General features: G+C 32.2%; 1 non-coding gene across 1 annotated transcript; it reads right to left on the bottom strand.

The window, feature by feature from the left end:
• Positions 1–12,371: 12,371 nt before the first annotated feature.
• Positions 12,372–12,444, bottom strand: TRNAN-GUU (transfer RNA asparagine (anticodon GUU)). Its single transcript has one exon. It is a non-coding gene; the product is annotated as a tRNA-Asn (tRNA).
• Between the last annotated feature and the right edge of the window lie 8,553 nt (positions 12,445–20,997).

Raw genomic sequence — 20,997 nt, 5'->3', positions numbered from 1 at the left:
ACTATATTTCGACTCTTGACCAGGCCGCTTCTACTTATTTGAAATACTCGATCATATCAAGTTTTCCTCGGTCTTAATTTGCTCAAATTTAAACAATTTTTTTCTTATAATTTTGTACCCGTATTTGACACACCTTTACTCTTGTTAACTAATTCTATAAACACTAAACAAACGCAGGTACTAGCGGCTACTCGTAGTTTACTGATTAAAGTAGAATGAATGAGGAGTTGAACGAATAGAGAAATGGACGAATGAAGGGTTTCCACAGAAAATATATTATTCGTTTCATTTTGTCTCGTTGCTGCAATAGTAATGATGTTCCCTACTCTGTTACATCGCTAACATCCTCTTTAATATCCTACACCAAGAGTGTCTCAGGCATTAAATATTACTCTACCAGGTTAGGCGAGATAGCTATTGTAGGATAAAAGGCCTATTCTATTACAAAACAAAAATGAAATAATCTTAATAATACTTGTTTTAATTAAAAGAATTTAAATCGCTATTTGTAAACATATTTTTTTGAAAGTTTATCATATATAAGCGTAAGCGGTAGAAAGAGTTGTGAACCAATAGTGTAAAATTCATATGTACATTGTTTAAATATAGCTCCAAAAAAAATTTTAATAGCGAAATTTATAAAAAAAGAATACTAATAAAACCCTTACCATATTTTATATATTTAATTATTATTAATATACATATAATACACTTCTTAAATTCATTTTCTAAGGTATATCACACACAATTTTTTTTCAACCACTTCCTTGTTTTGTATATAACATGGAATTTTGTCTAGCCTCCCACCAGTCTTATGATTATGGTAACGAAGACCCGGTCACTAATAAAATAAAACAAAAGAAAGGTTGAATTTTGAAGGAGTGGAATAAACTATTTACAACATTCTAAGTACATCCAAAACTTGTTCACGAATCTGGGTTTTCTCCGTTTGAGCTGTCAAAAAAAATGTTTAAACTATTTAGTTATTGTTTTATCATGTAAAATGCAGTTCCACCAAATAAATCTTGGTCCAAAACTGAGATTCCATATTTAATAAGCCAGTGAGAGGCATCGTCCACTAGGTATATCGTCCTTTTACAGGAGAAAATGACCAAGTGCATTTCTTACAAAAAAAGTTATTATTGACTATTTGATATCTTACTAGCTTAATGTTGACCTGGAAAAAATCCCTAAGTGATTTTAATCTTGGAAATATAATATATTGACTTGTTAAAAATGACTAATTGCGTTACAATGATTAAAGAAAACACTTGTTTTTCACCACTTGAGTTTTATTATAGACTACATGTTTCAGAAGTTGAACTTCCATCATTCAGGTCTGTATAGTAACTAAAACATAAAATATAAAATTGTTCTTTAAATAAGGAGAGGGGAAAGTAAGGGGAAGGGGTTAGTCAAGGGGCGGAGTTTGAAAACAAAGGAAAAATGGAAAGCAAAGGTGAAGAATTTTGAAACAATATATTATTTAATAAATTATTATTAGAATTTAGGTTTTTTTGGTTTTCTAAATTTTCAAGATAATTCATAATTTAGCCTTTATATGGAACAAGGTGTAATAATTTTAATTTATGAGAGTGAAATGAGTGATTAGTACTTTCCCCTCTCCTTATTTATAGAACAATTTTATATTTTATGTTTTAGTTACTATACAGACCTGAATGATGGAAGTTTAACTTCTCAAACATGTAGTCTATAATAAAACTCAAGTGGTGAAAAACAAGTTTTTTTTTAATCATTGTAACATGTCTTACCACAAAGTTAAAGCCGAAACAATAAATAAAATACTAATTGCATTGATGACAAAAGCGTAAAAACGGTTAAATGGCCCTCCTGAACATTTTACGTTTTGTTGATTGGTCACTTTCTCCTGTACGACTACGATATATCGATTATTGTATCCACCTGCTGTATATCTGATGGTCTCATTCATTGAGTATCAGATGCACTACCAGAAGCTCCATGATCTATGGTGTAGTAAGAGTAAGGCAATAAAGGTTGTGAGGAAAGAGGGAATTGAGTATTGGTGGGCATATGTGGTTTTATTTATGGAAGCATCTACAGATGATCTTACGCATCCTTCTGGTGTTGCCTGTTATCAGGTAACTTATCACCATTCTAAATTGTGTCGAGTACCTACCGTCTCACAACCGATGATAGCCTCCACCTCAGTGACGTAAATATGCTAATGACTTAGCTAGTGGCGTTATCTTAGTTTATTTTCTTTTCTTTCGAGAAATCTTTGTTGGATATCATGGAAACAACTTTGGAAATAGACCACGTGACTCTGTAGGTACGACTTAGTAGATAGGGTAGGAACAGAAAAGCAGGGAGAAATCGACATGAATTAATGAGGACGCAGGAGCGCTCAAGACGCAAGATAAACCATCCAGTTTCTGCCGGAATAATGAAGCTGACCTATTGTCACGAGATATTTTTTTTCTTTTTTTTTACCCCACTCTTCACCCTCATTCCATTTTTTCTAAGAAAAAATTATCATATAGGTACACATGTCTGAAATCAACGTTTGACAGACTGTAATAAAAATATATTACAGACTATAAAAAAAAAGAGTTAAATATAAGTGATTTTCTCACATTAATATTTATTCAACATTACCCTGGATAGGTACCTGAGGAGCAGGGCTGATCAATTTCTTTAATGTGTTGACGATCAAGATAACACTGCGTTTATGTGATAGTAAGGCGGCGGATAAGAGTTTGAAGATGAAGTAACTTTTAGAGAATCAAATATTCAATTTTTAATATCATAAAATGATTCGGCCGTCATTTTGTGATAATATTTATCTTTTTTTATTTAAATTTGCTCTTAGAAATGTTTCGATGCATTCTTCATCATTTTTGCACAAACGTTGATTGAAAATGGTGCGTGATGCATCGAAATACGTGTCACAATAATATAAATTGGGCAATAATTTAGCAGTGATAATTTTTATAATGTTAAAATGTGTTTACAACATTTTGAGTGGGTCCAAATACTTGTTCACAAATCCGGATTATCTCCAATTACATGAGTTATTTTAATATTATTTTTTGACATCTCATCAAAGATGAAGAAGAATATGGATGTCTCCCACCAGTAATGTCAATAATGGGTAGAATTGGTGAATGTTACACGTGTGTATGTGTATGTGATCACATAAACCAGCCTGTGACGGTCGACAGCCCCGTAAATGCCCAAACCTTCAAATTCTTCTTCATCTTTAATGAGATATTGAAAATTATATTAATATGTGTGAGTTGCGTGAATAAATCAATTTAAAAAAAATGGGACATTTATTCCATCGCTTTAATTTTCATGTTCTCAAACCATAACTACGAGTAGTTATATACATATAACCTTTCTAATTATTATTTCTGACCCTGATCAAACCCCTAGGGGTCAGGTAGAATATTGACTTTCAAGAGGTTAAAAGTCAGATATTTTGTAATTGATACCAAATTTAATTAAAGTATCGTTCCAATAAAATCACGATTAATGGGAATTCGTTTTCACTACTTTCAGTACTAATATATATTATATTATACGGTGTTTAACAAAATATTTACACTGTCGAAATAATATTGCTTCTCAATTTTTCGATTTAAATGTAATGTGGGTCAAGTGATAATGTTAGTTTTATGTTTGGAAATCGCTCCTAAATACAGCCTGATACCGCTTCCTGCGAGTATAGACGCACCCCCGTAAATATAGATAATAGTTGTTACTTTTTATTGACACCCTTTCCAGGGCGCTGAAGTAAATGCCTCCGAGAATAGGGGATGTTTGCGTAACGTAAGCCCAAGTGATCCCATAGTAATAAAAAACATTCAAGTAATTTATATATTTTTTGAATAAACATTATTTATTAATAATAATAAAAATTATTTTACATAATTTATACAGCGCCGTATAGAGGGCGCTTATACAGATGTAGCCGGGCATGCTGACAATTACAAAGCTACCGTACTGGGGGTCCCGGGTTCGATTCCCAGGGGGGGTCAAATAAATATAAGTGATTTTTTCACTATATTTATTCAATATTACCTGGGACTGGTACCGAAAGCAGATGGCTGATCACCTTTCCTTCATGTGTTAACGATCAAGATAACACTGCGTTTATATGTGCCCTATGCACCATTGGGGTGCGGATAAGGGTTTGAATGAAAATGAATACAGATGTGGATTATGATATGAAAATGATAATGATAGATTTAAAAATATATATTTAAGAAAAACGTTGTCAATTCGCTGAGTCTGATAGGGAAATATGGAGACGCCGCATTTTTTCGCGTTCTTCTCGGTCTTCTCGGTCGGAGCATGCCAGCATTAAACATTTCATGCGTCTATCTTAATATCATACTTGCTACACTTACTTTAAAAGCCACTTTGCATACAGCTTTGAGTATATATTCGTATCCTGCGCGGTCTGCTTTCATTCTATACCACCAATCAAAGTTGTCAGCCCAGTGCATCTCCGGACGCCTCAGGGGACCAATCATGACGACGCGGACGCATTTCCTTCTTTTATTTTAATATAGAATGGCGTTGCACATGTAATACAATGCATTTGCCAATGTCAAGTTAATTGAATTCTTAATTATAAAATATGATAGACTATAAATTATAAAGAAAAACTATAAATTTATTCCATTTAATTTCAGAAAAACAACTAACAGTCTGTCCATGCATTTCCTTCTGCACGCATCAAATTTTCAGGTATACAACGTACTAATCAAGAAAATGAATCCACCACTGAAATACCAATAGTGTAAACAATATTTTTTCTCAAAATGTAGACAATCTAAAGACGTTTGATATTTTCATCATTCGATAATAATTGAATGGAGATTTCAAAGTCGACGATGAAATATCGCACAATGGCCATACTAAGGATTTATTCCCCGTCAGCCCGCATTAGCATATCAAGTGAACAGTGAACACAATAAGAAAAGTGTTCTTTTGCGTCTCGAGAAAAGAAAATTGAGAAAATAAGAAAAAAAAGAAAAATTGCCATCCACAGTTGACTTGTTTTAATAAAAATCATGACAATTTGTGTAGTCGCCTAAGGAATTGGCTGAAATATGACGTCACAATCTACGTGCCAATGAAAACGTCTCGTAAAAATATTTCCCGAAGCAATTTGTAAGAGTTGGTAACCTTAAATATTTCTTTTGTAGAATGAAAACCACAGTTTTTATTTTTAAGTATATAAATATAGTTATTGTGGTTCAGAGTATCACAGTTCCTAGCTAGTTTGCAAAGCTATCTTGTACCACTACGTTATCGAACATGTAGTCCACAGGTTTTCAACCTTTTTTCATCAAGTGCCCCGCTATAAAAAAAAATATCGACGAGGGACATTATAACAAATTATGAACTAACCACCTATCTCACAGTAAAAAATAATAGCTTGTGAAATAGTTGGCTACCATACGAAATTTGTTATTCATTTGAAAAAACCGTTCTCAGTCTCTTAAAAAATAATAATAATTTTAATTTATGGTATCATTTGCGTCTTAGATAACGCTTTATCAATATAATTTATATTTGATCCACCGTTAAGAGCGGACAATAGAAAAGTTGATTATGAGGGGTTAAATATGTCTTCCAATTTTTATAGATTGAAAAATGATTGATGATACTAATGAGCTATTAACATCCTGTAAGGAAAGGAACATGGCCATAATGGTGCACATAAGCTTTATTTTAGATATATTTAATGGGTTTGAGATACCGAGTCATCTCGCATATATTATATATAATTATATTAAAAACATATTATTATCATTATAAAAATATAAAATTAACTTTGTTTAATTAATTATATTTGAGTGTATTCATTTGTATTTTCGCACAAATCTCTTGTTTATGAACAAGGATTTGAACACACTCAATATACCATATATATTTTTACAATTTTTTATTCAGTGTGCAAAATTTATGATTAAACATCCTCTTTTAATATCTAAAATATATTATTTCTTGATAAAAATCGCTCGTTGGTAAAATTAAATATTATCAATACTAAGAGTGTGTCCAAATTTTGTTCACAAATACAGTTTATGCTCCACTTGCAAAATGGTGTGGTATTTTTGTAAACGAGAACTCAAATCTTCTACATGGTATAAATGTAACCTTTTAAAGTGTTTTTCCAGAGGCCGAAAAAACAAAAAGGCAGCGATTCTCCACATTTTATTACTGCGGACCACTTAAATGTTCTCGTGTTTTTTTTTTGTTTTCGAGGAAGGGTTGTAAATGAAAGCGGTTAATGGAAGATGGGGAATGAATTCTAAACTTTAAGAAAGAATTCTAGATTGTGTGAAAAATTGTGTACCTGCTGGAGCTTTTCATAGAACGTTACCTACACTTTTTTGTGATATTTTTCTTTATAAAATAAAACAATTCGTTTTTAACCATTTTTATTGGTACACTTTTTCCAACCGGTTTCGACAAGAACCTTGTCATCATCAGGCTTTATGTACTAATTCTAAAACATTGAAATACTCATAGTTAGGTTATAGTTAATTACCCTTCCCTTACGATACCAAAAACTTACGCACACTCTTTCACCATATGAAAATGTGTGTTTTTTTTAAATGATTTAAAAAACGGGAAAAAACTCCCAAATGTTGCTTTTATTGAGCATTGCAAAGCGAATACGTCCACTCCGGACGACAACTTGTTAAATGATATTTTTGCGTTAGACTATTTTTCTCTCAATTTAAAATATATTTTTTATATAATTGATCACTCCGCAATTTTCTTGAAATATGACATTTGAGTTTGGCTGCGGTCAAGTAGTTGGTGTTGCGGACATTGATTCAAAGCCTCTAGGTTTGACCCATACTCGGCCACAATTTGATCCTTGATTCCTAACAAGCCGCTTGAGCTTATCTGAAAACAGTACCCATTAAAAAAAATAGCATTAAAATACGAATATTTATTTTATTTAAAAAGTCTACCATAAGTATTTATTTTTTCTATGATATATTTTTTAATGGAAATTAAAACCGATTCTACCGATTATTTTTTTTAACTTTTCGTATTTTCTTGGGGAAGGTTACAGGGTGATCATTTACAAGGGTAACTGAACTTGTCAATAAGTTTATGGGAAATTGCTTTAAATTCTGAGTGACAATAAACAAACCACATGATAATTTCATACTCTAACTCTCAATTTACATTTTTTTATTGATTTTTGAGTAATTTGATGGAAGAAAATAAAATTCTGTTTTAAATAATTTGTCTGCCTCCGTAGTGTAATGGTCAGCATGCTCGACTACCGTTTTGGAGGTCCCGGGTTCGATTCCCCAGGGGGGTAAAATAAATATAAGTGATTTGTTCACTGTAATATTTATTCAATATTACCATGGACTGGTACCTGAAGCGGAGGGCTGATCACCTTTCCTTCATGTGTAAACGATCAAGATAACACTGCGTTTATATGACACAGTGCCCTATGCACCTTTGGGGTGGGGATAAGGGTTTATTTAATTTTTTAAATTTTGTTAACGATCAATTAGGGAAATTATTGTTAATATTGTTTTTATTATTATTATTATTATTCTGTGAGTAATTTGAATTTGAGGACATTATAAGGGTTGAAATTATCTCCTCAGAGCAGCCAAGTGTTACGATAAAGAATAACAAGAATGTCTACTTTATTATGAAAATAGGCTTAAGTTCCCATTCATAAGTATTTAACAGCTTAAGTCAACGACTATGTCATGTTTCAAAGAAAATTTGTCTAAATTTTGCCAGACGTAATGAGTTTTCCTGATAGTGGAAATTAAAACGAGACATTCGTGAACAATTTCAGCAAAATTATGTTTTGTGTTAGTTAAATGATAACTTCAAAGAGAAATAAGCAAAATATTCCGGGTAAGCTAAATTTTGTAAATAAATCGTATATTTTCAAAGCAAAATTTACTAAATTCTTAATTGATAATCATAATCATAATATTTTTTAATTAATCTTTAAATGAAGCACACACTGTACAGCTTATTCAAGAAAGGGCAGAGTATAAACTCTGTCTGCTTATAAACTCATGAGTTGTGCATTCCAGACGAATGAGTCTGAGAGACGTCTAACTCTTCGATCGGCTACAACAACTGCTATGGGTGATTTTACCGGCTCGCACTAAATTTGGCTAGCGTGCCTTCGCTGTTGCAGAACTGATAGTTTGGAATGCTCTTCCACCAGCAGTAAAAACTTTACAAAGAGCGTAAGATGATCTTTAAAAAAGCTAGCTACGCATTTACTTCTTATTTAGGAAATTGTGGTAGTGATTTAAAACCCATTATTTTCTTCTCCTCAATCTAATAACAGTGAAGCGCCCTTGAGGTAGTATTTTACGAAAATGGTACTGTTTTAAGTGTGCATATCAAAGCTAAAAACTGTTAAAGTAATGGTTTTAAATGCTTAACATTTCAAATACAGTTTATTATTAGTAGAAGTGTGTATGTTTGTGTGTTTGTGTGTCTGTGTGTGTGTGTGTGTGTGTGTGTGTGTGTGTGTGTGTGTGTGTGTGTGTGTGTGTGTGTGTGTGTGTGTGTGTGTATGTGTGTATGTGTGTAATAATGTGTAATAACGTTGACAGAAGTGCCTGGATACAGTTTATGGATTTCATACTCTCTAAATAGGGATCGCCATGGATCAAGAAAGTAATATAAATAATATAGAACAAAACGTCAACTTATCATTTCCGAGCTGGGATTATGAAAGCTTTATGTTTGTAGATAAATCTTCCGATTTTCTATTTTTAAGGACCTTGTAACATGCTTCCGGTAGATTTGTCGTCTGCTGAATTCGAAATGTGAACTTGTCCATACGGTACTTATGTATACGAAAACGTATATGAGATTCTGTCACTAGTTGAACGATATCAGACAAAAGGTGACTTCACAAACCACGATTTTCTCGAAAGAGACAGCAGTTTCGCCTGGGAAAACAAACGTTTCACTGTCACAACGTTGCATGTGAATTTTATTCCAGATATTTGAGATGAGGGACGCAGCACGTGCTGAGCACATTTCATATGCATTAAAGTGTCCCCATGATGTTCCGTGTGGTGGAGGTATTTATATTATGTATATAAGAGGTTGCTTGCACCGAAGCAATAAGAACAACGTCAAATAATACCGAGCATTGTTGTGGCAGATCCCTCTAGAATAACGTTATTTACTGGCGCCTCTATTCTAAGAAAAACGATATTATAAGATAATGCTCATACATATTTCCATGCCTGAAGATTTAACATTGCTTTAGATAGAGATTTCTTAACAAATAAACTACGAACAAAGACACTTGTAATAATACAATATAAATGTCACGCATTTCTTAAGGTTATATATATATATTGTTTAAAAATCATCCATTCACCAAATGTTCATCATATTTTGGTTTATCGTGTTTTAGATAATTTAATACATAAAAATGAGAAATCTAACACACTGCTTTTGCATGTGGTAAAACGTAAATGCACGTGATTATGTATTTACATATTTATATATTACAATTCTATAATATTTATTTACATATAACCATACATACTATAAAGTTTTACGTCAATCGACAATACAATACATAGTTCCTTCTATTATTTTTTGACATCTCATCAAAGATGAAGAAGAATATGGAAGTCTGGGCATTTACGGGGCTGATGACCGTGATAGGCTGGTTTAAGTGATCACTTTACACACGTGTAACGTTCACCAATTCTACCCATTATTGAGAACCACACTATTAAAATTCTTGGAAGTTCTACATATAGACTTCCATGTTCCTCTTCATCTTTGATGAGATGTCAAAAAAAAATGAAAATAACTCATGTAATTAGAGATATTCCAGATTTTTTGAACAAGTGTTTGGACACAATCAAAATGTTGCAGTTCCTTCTATATTTGTTGTCAGTGAAGGTAAGAGGGCAAGAAAAAGGTTTTTTTTTTCATTTTTTGCCTGTTTTTTTTATTTTTTTTTAATGGAAGAAGATCTCCACTGACAAGAAACATACTTACATATTGTACCTTGGTGACTCTCCACATGTACAAGAATTTTTGAATTAATATATATGTGTATGTATTGTATACAAAATAACTGAAAATTATGAAAAATACAAATGTTCATTAATTATTTTCAGATAACAATGCCCGAATGGTTGAAAAATTATGTCTTTGCAAATAATAATCAATATCAATAAAGATATGACTCTCGTGTACCCGTGGAAAAATATTGCCTTTGTATCGAAAAGCGCATACGTTAATATCCTCCCCATTCCTCCCATATCGGGTTGCAATGCTGCATAGCAGCGTTTATTAACATAATATGCAACATATTATATAATACTCGTACAACGGATACGCAAACGCGATTCACTAAGCCTAGCGACTTTTCAGTGTGAGGTTTCTATGATTTATTAATTTTTATATGTAAACATGGAACATGAAAAAAATACAAATATAATTTACTAACAAATAAAGTGAATTATATTATTTCGAGAAATAAAAATACTTTGTGTTCCGATCCACTCACATTTTTATTAACCAACTAGTTTCGGCAACAACCTGTTGCCCTCTTTATGGTTTATTTAAATTATTTATTTAAAAGGGTTTATTTCATATATCAATATGATCCACAAAGTTAATGCTTTCAATATTCAAAACTGAATATTAATTCATTATAATACCATACCTCAAAGGTAACAAAGTCACTTTTAATATACAAAATAAATTCTTTATTTATTTTTTTTATTATTTGGTAACACTTGCGTTTGGATAATATTTTGAAGGAGATAAATAAAGTAATTATTTTTTTTTTAATTAAAAATAAAATGGGTTTTTCATATAACTACGTTAGTTAGATTTGATTCAAGGTTTTTAAAACACTTTATAATCTTTTTGTATGAGTCCTTAAAACTAAATAAAAATGGTTTAAAAAAAAACATTAATTGATTCAGTAGTCACATTGTAGTAATATCTATCCATTTTTTATTTAAGTTTAACTCAGTTAACACCACTATTTCTTAATGTTTTCGATGCATTCCACATCAAATTATGTTAAATGGTGCGGAAAATATCGAAACATGTGTCACAATAGATTTTAAGAAATAGTGATATTTATTAAGTAAAACTTGGAATAATATATATTAATGAAAATGTAACGTAGCAATTTTCGTTTACTGTGTTGACTATGAAATCGATTGGGTGTATTCTAATCAATGCTTAATTAATATATTTTTTACAGTTTTCCTCTATAAAATTGTGAAAATATCTCAGAGGGTTGTGAGGCCACATAAAAATATACTTTTCACTTTCCTCGCACCCAAGTCTTCCGATTTCTTTATAGGACTTTCAAACAAATTTGTCTCTTCACTTTATGAATCCTCTACGTTTGCATATTTTTACGTATAAACATAGCGCGAACGTAAAAGCTTTGCGACTTTTCTAAATTGGAGATGTGTACCTTCTTCCGAGACGTGCCGCTTTATGTCCTCGACTGTTCGCATTATTTGACTAATGCGTTTCCCTTGTCTTGGACCATTAACGCCATCTCGTGTCGAAAAAAGGAAACCCAGGTCGTGCCCGGCGGCAAGATGGCGACGAACGTGACAGCTGCACAATGACAGCTCCACGATGTAATACGCGAGATGCGAGCGAAACTTTCAATTTGTTGACGGAGGAGAAATAAGAATAATAAGTCGCGAGGTATATTCTGGCGGGAAATAATATATACTACGTGATAACCCTTCATGTTGAAATCCCGAGTGGAATCCCATCTTTGTTCAGCGCGCTAAGCAGGGAATGGACGCTGAATAAGATATGAGCGAGGATTGCTCTGTTCGGGGATATGTCCGAGTCTGGAAGTAAAAACGGCCATCAAAATGACGATATACCAAAACGTGCACATGGAACTTATGAATTGTCACGACAAATACAAAAATGTGCGTAAAATATCATACAAAATATGTATACACCAGCACGTACACATATTTTGTATAAAATATCATACAAAATATGTGTACGTGCTGGTGAACAATGTAGGTACATCTACTACCGATCCAAATACTATTTAATTAATACTACCCATTAAAAACAAATTTTATCGTTAAATTCGTTGACACGTTTAAATAATAAGGCATGACAAAGAAAAATACACATAATAGCACACAGTAGTTCAATTTACCATAAAGCGCGAATTATGGCATATTTTTTACTCCAACTCACAAAAAAATAGATACTTATTCAGATTCATAAAAATATATATAAATTCGGACTAATAGCTGAGAATACCGATGCAGCCATTTATGAAAAAATGTATTTTTTTTTTAAAAAAACACAGTTCAAAAAGTAGACGCCCCCGGGTGGGCTCGAACCACCAACCTTTCGGTTAACAGCCGAACGCGCTGCCCATTGCGCCACGGAGGCCGGCGAGCGACTCGCGAAATAATCGAAATACATCGATCGCTGCGTTTTGATTAGCTAAAATAATCTTTCTTAGGTACTTGTATTTGTCATAAGTAGGTAGGCACTTTCACAATGAGAAAAATTATTATGCCGTCAAAAGATAAAGTATTTACAAGATTTCTAAATTGTGAAAGCAAAAAGTGTCAAAATATGGAAAAGGTAAGTGGGTACACAGATTGACGAAGGTAAGGAAATTCTAAATCCAATATACTTAGTCCAAAAGGAAAATACTTATTCTGAGAAGTCAGATTCATAACGCCACGTTGTTTCTTCCGTACCATTCTTTATCGAAGGAAATGCGGTTCATATGGTAAGCGGGTCCGTTTTAACATGACGTCAGAATAAGCTGACGATTTGAATAATGCAGTTCGTCCCACGTAAATTTGCTTTTCTTTCATCGTTTGTTTTGTGCCTGTCTTGTAGAAATGTGGACATCGATCCTTGAAATCAAAACTTTTGCCTTCAGAATGATGCTTAATCATAAATAAACAGTAGAAAGCTATGTCTTTTGTCCAGTAGTTATTTTTGATTGATTAAATTTGTTTTAATTTTAATTTAATTTATTTTTTTAATTTTTATGTTATCTTTAAAATTAAGAGAGGTGTGTGAATCCATGAATGAATGAGTGAAGAAAGAACAGTGAAATAAATTTATGAGGCGAAAGCCTGTGGTAATATTAGCAGAGGGAGACCGAGGAGAACTTGGTACTTTCTAGTACTATAAATATCAAGTACATATTTATAGTACTAGAAAGTGGTCAAGTGTATGGAATAATCGGCGGGAATGTTTGAAGAGACGCATGAATGCGGAAGAGGCGAAGATTGTTTACAAAGACAGATAAGTGTAGCGTTCTATTCTCTCTGCCGTAGAATGGGGCTACTTGAACTTTGATGTGTTACTTGAGCCCAGTACAAAAAAAATTAGATCGTGGTATCGATCGAAGTATCGATCGAAGTATCGTGGCAATAAGTGTCACCTGTCAGGGAAACAATAAATCATGTCGACATATTCATTATTGTAGACCAAATACAGATTTTTTTTTTGTACTGGACTCAAGTAACACATCAATGTTCAAGTAGCCCCGTTCTACGGTACGTGGCGTGATAGTTAGTCAGATAGTTTTTATATTAATTTTTAAAATTTTCACTTTTTTTTTTATTTAAGTAGATATCATAAATCTTATTATTTCATATTATTTCATCAACTTTGTACCTACGCAAGTGATAAATTACCATCGAAACCCCAAATTAATATATTTTAACTACTTATATATTTTCTGTCCAAAGCTAAGTTTGTTTATTAAACCCTTTTTTTACCCAAGATTATACAGATAGATCTCAAACATAAAGAAAAACGATCACTTAACTTAATACAACCCTGCATTAGTCTGTACTTTTATCAAAAAATACAGTTTGTATTTTGACCTGTTGATGAAAACAACTGTAGTTCTCGAAACTAGTCTTGTTCGATTAATATATTTTTTTAAATGGTGTGCACAGTGTGTTTAAAGTTTTTTTTTTATTTTTTTTTATTTTTGAGGTTTTGGTTATTATGATTTCACTAAATATGTTTTGGTAAGTAGATGTTAGTATGCCAGTGAAATCAGGGTATTTTTTCCCGTTTTTAACCCCACCTTATTGGCAGTTACCCTTAATGATACCTGACCTTTGAAATGGTATAAAAAAGAGCCAAAACGTTATATTCACCCCATATAATTCTATAGCATTATTAGAGAAAAAGCAACGACTATCTCAGGGGTCGGCAACCTCTTACACCAAAAGAGTAAAACGTGAGTGGCAAAACGATTTGGAAATTTTTGGGGAGCTAATTTTTAATTTACAACAATAAAATTGAATTTATTGAATGTACCTACAAGTATTTTTTAAGTAACAGATTCCAAATCAAAGATAGTTTTTTTGCGTCGATTCAAACATCTACCGTAGATGAATAAATAGCGCAAAAAATATATAAAGACATTTCATAAAAAATCATTTTAAATGAACAGTTTTTTAAGTATTTATGTTAATTTAAAAAAAATGAGGTTATATAATACTCTTCTTATTATTTTTTTATTTTTTATTTTTTATTTTTATACAAATGTCAGAACGCAATTGTTTTATTTTAATGACCTGATGATGGAATGATTCTTCCGAAATCGGTAGTCATGAAATAGTGTTTATCAAAGTGGTATTAGACAAAGTGAACGATAAATAAAACGAAAGCGCAAATTTAAAACTTTTTTTTCTTGAATGCACAGATTTTTTTTCAAATAATCTAAATTTATTTCGAAATGTCATTTTGAATTTGATGAAGAAAGAGCCACCCAAATTGCTTAAAGAGCCACATTTTACTCGCGAGCCACACGTTGCCGACCCCTGGACTATCTGAAGGTCCAATGCTCCAGAACGGTTATAAAAATTTATCTTTTTGTAAAATGGAGTAATGTTTACGTCCGCGTCCGCCAGAAAAGTAGCTCAGTTTGTTCGCCCTGGATTAGAGATACGTTCGGTTTTATGAGTGTGATGTCTATTTAGCGTTTTCCGATTTTTGCATAAACCTAAATAGGGTGTCAAAAAATGACAGCGTAATAAATTTTTATTTCGTTCGAAATGTCTTGAAACAAAAGAAGTCTCATGTCAGCAAATTGTTAAGCTTACTTTCTTTTAGCAGTTTTTTTTTAAATCAGAAAGTAATTCGAAAAAATACACACTATATTTTTTTTAATGACATTTTACCATCTTCAAATACATATTTACGTATCAATGTATTTGAAGATGGTAAAATTACGTTCTACGGTAACGTTAATGATCATATCAAATGATCATTAACGTTACCGTAGAACGGGGCTACTTGAACTTTGATGTGTTACTTGAGCCCAGTACAAAAAAAATCTGTATTAGGTGTACAATAATGAACGCATCGACACGATTCATTATTTCCCTGACAGGTGACACTTATTGTCACGATACGTTGTCAGGGAAATAATGAATTGTGTCGATACGTTCATTATTGTAGACCTAAAACAGATTTTTTTTTTGTACTGGGCTCAAGTAACACATCAAAGTTCAAGCATCCTCGTTCTATGGTACATACATTTGTCCTCAGGAGACTCGTATAAATTACTCTCTGTTAAATTTTGTACAACTTGTATAAATAAATTTGAACACACTCAAAATGTTAAGAATAAAATTACTGGTCTTATTATGAACTTGATAAAAATCATGTTTCAGGCGTTTCTTAGTATGTGAAATAATTCGGGAAGATTATTGCATACATTTTTAAAATAAAGGTCTGTCATACATAAAAAGCTTTCTCAACTCAACTATAGATTCTGCGGAGGTCTCACATACGAAAGAAAGTGTTAATTATGTGATACATACCATACATGTGTATAAATAGACATATGTAAATACATAAATGTGTTCCAAAAAAAATATATATATATATATATATATATATATATATATATATATATATATATATATATACATATATATTTATATATATATATATATATATATATATATATATATATATATATATATATATATATATATATATATATATATATATATATATATATATATATATATATATATATATATATATATATATATATATATATATATATTTATTATTTACTTTTTTTTTAATATACCCAATATATTTATTTCGAAAAAAGGATCTTATACACCACCGCATTTCAAACACCGCATGCTAGCCATAAAAAAATCGTATACGAGGCCTTTATCACTCCCCTGTGTAGAATAAATACATTCAGGATTATTATAATAGGTAATAAAACGTAATGTTGACTGCAATAATAATAAAGTATTTGTTTTACATGTAACATGACAACCATGTTGGATGTGGACCAAAAATAAAACTAGGTAATTTGAATCAAAACCCGAAATGAAATTTAATCTTGAAAATAAAGATGTTTTTACATAACATATGTGGAAACTACAAAAGACAGACAATGGGAAATTTTCACAAACAATATTTGTTTGGATGGAAAGATTGATAAAGATATTGAATAGAGAGTGAATGCCGCGAACAGAGTGAAGATTGCATTGAAATACAAATACCGGTAAAAACTTAAGCATTCTTATCACGGTGTTTAATAATTAGGTTGAGTTTATCGAAACACGTGTCAAAATATTGTAAAATAATTCGATACATTTACCAAGTAAATATTTCAAATTAGAATTCTCATTTCATTCACGCATCAGGTACATTGTTGTAATATCTACCAATTATAAAATGAAACATTTACATAAATACATACCATATTATAGTATATTGCGACACGTCTTTCGACGCACTTAACATCATTATCACGGTGTTTGATATTAGCATCGAAACACGTGCCACAATATATTATAAAAAATATTATTCGAGATATTATGCACGATGTAAAAATATGTTATGCATTACACGGACTTTCATCTACTCTCCCCAACTGAACGGCAAACATAACATTTTATGCATCTCGTGTAAAATGTATTGATTTCATGTTGACCAGTGAGTCGTGACCCTTTTTATTAATCCGTCAGCAAAACCGATGTTGTTGTTACAACCGTCAGTTTATGACTGCAGTTCGCTCAATTCAGAGGAAATGCCGGGACTTTCTAGAAGAAAATAACTAGTTTTTTTTTACAGTGAGTAGAGATAAATGGCTTGGATTTCTCATGACGTTGCCTCATACATCGTTAGATGCCGATGAGGATCAGAAAAAAATAGTTATTTTTTTACTCACCTTACTAACTAACCATCACACCACTTCTGCAGGGGTAGGCAGAGAGAATAGAACAGCCAAAACGCAAGGTAAAAAATAACTATATTAATTTGTTTTATAAAGAGAAATATTTGTGATTTTATTATTTACACCACTATTTTAATTTCATACTAATTCTGTGAGCCTAAGCGGCTCATTATTAGTAATAGGTATCAAATTGTGATAGTGTGAGTTTGAACCGAGAAACTTTGACTTAAGAGTCCGCGACACTAACCACGGGACCACAACCCGACGTTATTTTATCATAGTAATCTATACATAATTGTTAATGTCATAAAATTATTTTGAGCAAATCGATGGTAAACTTACAATAGCGAAAAACTGTAAAAATAACTTACTTTCACGGCGCTTTACTGCAGGGGTAGGCAGAGAGAATATAACGTCACACCCATCTGTATTTGCAAACATTCTTCGCCACTTCCACATTCGTGTGTCTCTTCATACTCGTACATACCCTCTGATTATTCTAACTCCTGCCCTGACCCCTTTCAAGCATTTGAAATACTTAACTATGCCAATTTTTTATTGGTCTTCCTCTGCTTTTATTTGCAACTAAATTGTCGGGTTGTGTCCTATCTAAACCATCTCATTATTTTACCCTATATGCATAATTGTGCAATAGCGGATATGATTTTTTGCCTACGCAGTAAAGCGGTTAGAGTGTTTGTATATCATGCTGGAGGTCCTGATAAGTGATTTTTCACTCTGACATTTATTTTACATCAATATACATTGTTATTATATTTACACAAATATTATCAATAAACCAAAATGACAGGCGCCGTGGCGTAGTTGGGTAAAACGCTCGACTGCGAAACTGTTGTCGCGGGTTCTATTCCCGCCAATTGCAAAATTAATTCGAGAAAGATTATTTTCAATTGGTCTGGGTGATGTATTTTTCACATTCACGTTGCCTATCCTTACTATCCTACCTGCAAACAAGCATCTAAAATAGACACTTTGCAGGTTATTCCTTTTAAAATTTAAAATTTAAAATTAAAAATAAAATTTAAAAAATAACCTAAATTCCGGAAAATCGAGGTCATTTTGTGAACTTTGGTCACTGTGTATTATCATTAGACCATACAAGTTCATAGATTTGTTAGTGTTTAATATACATTATATATACATGTATCAATTTTCCTCTGAATCGACGCATCGGCACAAAATTCTGCCTGTTTCGCCGCCCATTACAGATAATTGTATTTATTATTCATGCTCCAATTCATCAAAGCTTTTGTGTCTCTAATTCCGTCGAAAATAATATATATAATAATACAACTAAAAGGCTTTGTGTACACGCGGCTCGGCCGACCAGCCGACCAATGCCCGGGGATCGCGTGAAAAGCATTTAATAGCGCATTAACGATAGCCGACGCCATTTTGAAACTGATCATATTCAAATTTGATCAGTTTTTTTATACAAAGCTTCACAAATGGGAAAAATCGGGTATATTTCACAGATGATCGGAACCAAAGTAAGGGATTTCTCGTAGTACCAAGATTAATTCGATTGAAATTTTAAAACGGGTTTGTATTCCCATGGTTTTTGTCGCGGACTCTTGAGTCAGGGTATCTCGGTTCAAGACCACTCTACCACATTTTGATACCTATTTCTAATAATGAACCGCTTTGGCTCACGGAAATAGTATGAAATTAGTATGTCTATAGTATTTTATTCCATTATTCTAGAAATAGTATTTTTGTAAATATTTTTTTATTGTTGAAATATTTCTCTTTTTTAAATATTTTTTTATAAAAAATGGTGTCATCTCTTGCTTGCGACTTGCTTGCTAAACTTACTTGCTTACTATAAGTCGTCAATAGACTTATAAAAACTCAAATACATATATATATATATATATATATATATATATATATATATATATATATATATATATATATATATATATATATATATATATATATATATATAATATATATATATATATATATATATATATATATATATATATATATATATATATATATATATATATGTATATATATATATATATATATATATATATATATATATATATATATATATATATATATACATATATATATATATATATATATATAAATATATATATATATATATATATATATATATATATATATATATATATATATATATATATATATATATATATATATATATATATATATATATTTATATATATATATATATCCTCTTCCATATTCATGCATCTATTTATAAGATATTCTGGTATTGTGGTTGTCAATAATGGGTGAATTATAAACGTTACACGTTTAGAAAATGATCACTTAATCCAGCAAATGACATGTCGTAAGCCCTGTGAATGCCCAGATTTCCATATTCTTCTCAATACAAATGTTTAACATAAAAAAAATATAGAAGAACAATCTCATAAGTGGGGACGAGCACAGAATTTATGAACAAAGATTTGGTCTCACTCAAAATATTGTTACAATTTCAAGTTTAATTTATTCAAAGGGGAAAGAGTTGTGTATCTATCCGCAAACTACCCGGGGGTATGGAAAGTTGTTTCGGAGATTTTCGTAGAAAATGAAGCGTATAGCAATTTCGCAAATTTCGGCATGTTGTTTTCCGAAACTTTCCCTGTTCCGAAGGGTCAGTTCCGTAGGGTTCTCAAGGAACATACTTTCTTCGGTCAATCAAAGGAGGAATTCCTTTGAAACGGAATAATATTATAGTCTTAGGGCGATTGTCCACAACCCGGAATTTGACCGTCCGGCAGTCCGGTTTTGAAAAATGAAAGCGACTACGACAGTTTAGCGTGATCGAATTTACGCGCAACGTGTTCACGCACCGATCAAGAGCACCGATCCGAAAAAATATGGACAATAGCACATGCCAATCCAAGCCAATCGTCGTTTTAAAACGCTAACTGACGTGCCGGACGGTAACATTCCGTATAATTCCGTGTAGTGGACAAACGCCCTTAGAGCTATTGTGCACTACAGGAATCTTACCATCCGGCAGTCCGGTTAGCATGATAAAACGGATGTTTGGCTTGTATTGGCTTATGCTTTTGGCCGCCTTTCTTTGGATCAGTACGCTTGATCGGCGAGTGATCACGGTGCGTGTAAATTCGATCACGCTAAACTGTCGTAGTCTCTTTTATTTAATAAAAAAAAACTGGACTGCCGGACGGTAAAATTCCGTGTAGTGCACAAGCGCTCTTAGAGCACTACACGAAATTTTACTGTCCGGCATTTCGGTTAGCATGAAAAAAAGGGAGGATTGGCTTATGTACTTGTCCATCTTTCTCCGGATTGGTGCGCTTGATCGGTGCGTGATCACGGTGCGCGTAAAAACCGATCACGCTAATCTGTCGTAGTCACTTTTATTATTTTTTTAAACTGGACTGCCGGACGGTAAAATTCCGTATAGTGCACAAACGCTCTAAGGATACCAGAACTCCTTCTAGAGCCCCTAGCGCAAGGTCAAGCGTTGTAATTCTCTCAACTTTCGGCAAAATCGAATCAGAAAATCAAATATCAATTAATTAAGGAGTAAATATTTGAACTACTTGATTGTCTTGTGGTGGGGTGGTTGCTTTAATCACGGGGGTTCGCGTTCAAGTCCTGTAGTCGTAATCTTAGTACTCGTGCGAAGGATTCGTTCAAAGTTAACCTAATTGACCACATTGCCAAAGGCTATTAGCCTACAACTTCTAACAAAACCAATTGAAGAATCATAAGGA

This window comes from Brachycentrus maculatus, unplaced genomic scaffold, assembly GCF_059751285.1.
Source record: "Brachycentrus maculatus isolate JH-2025_06_01 unplaced genomic scaffold, ASM5975128v1 h1tg000117l, whole genome shotgun sequence".
Taxonomy (NCBI): Eukaryota; Metazoa; Arthropoda; class Insecta; order Trichoptera; family Brachycentridae; genus Brachycentrus; species Brachycentrus maculatus.
Note: the sequence above shows the minus strand (reverse complement) of the source record. Positions and strands in the feature narration are given on the sequence as shown.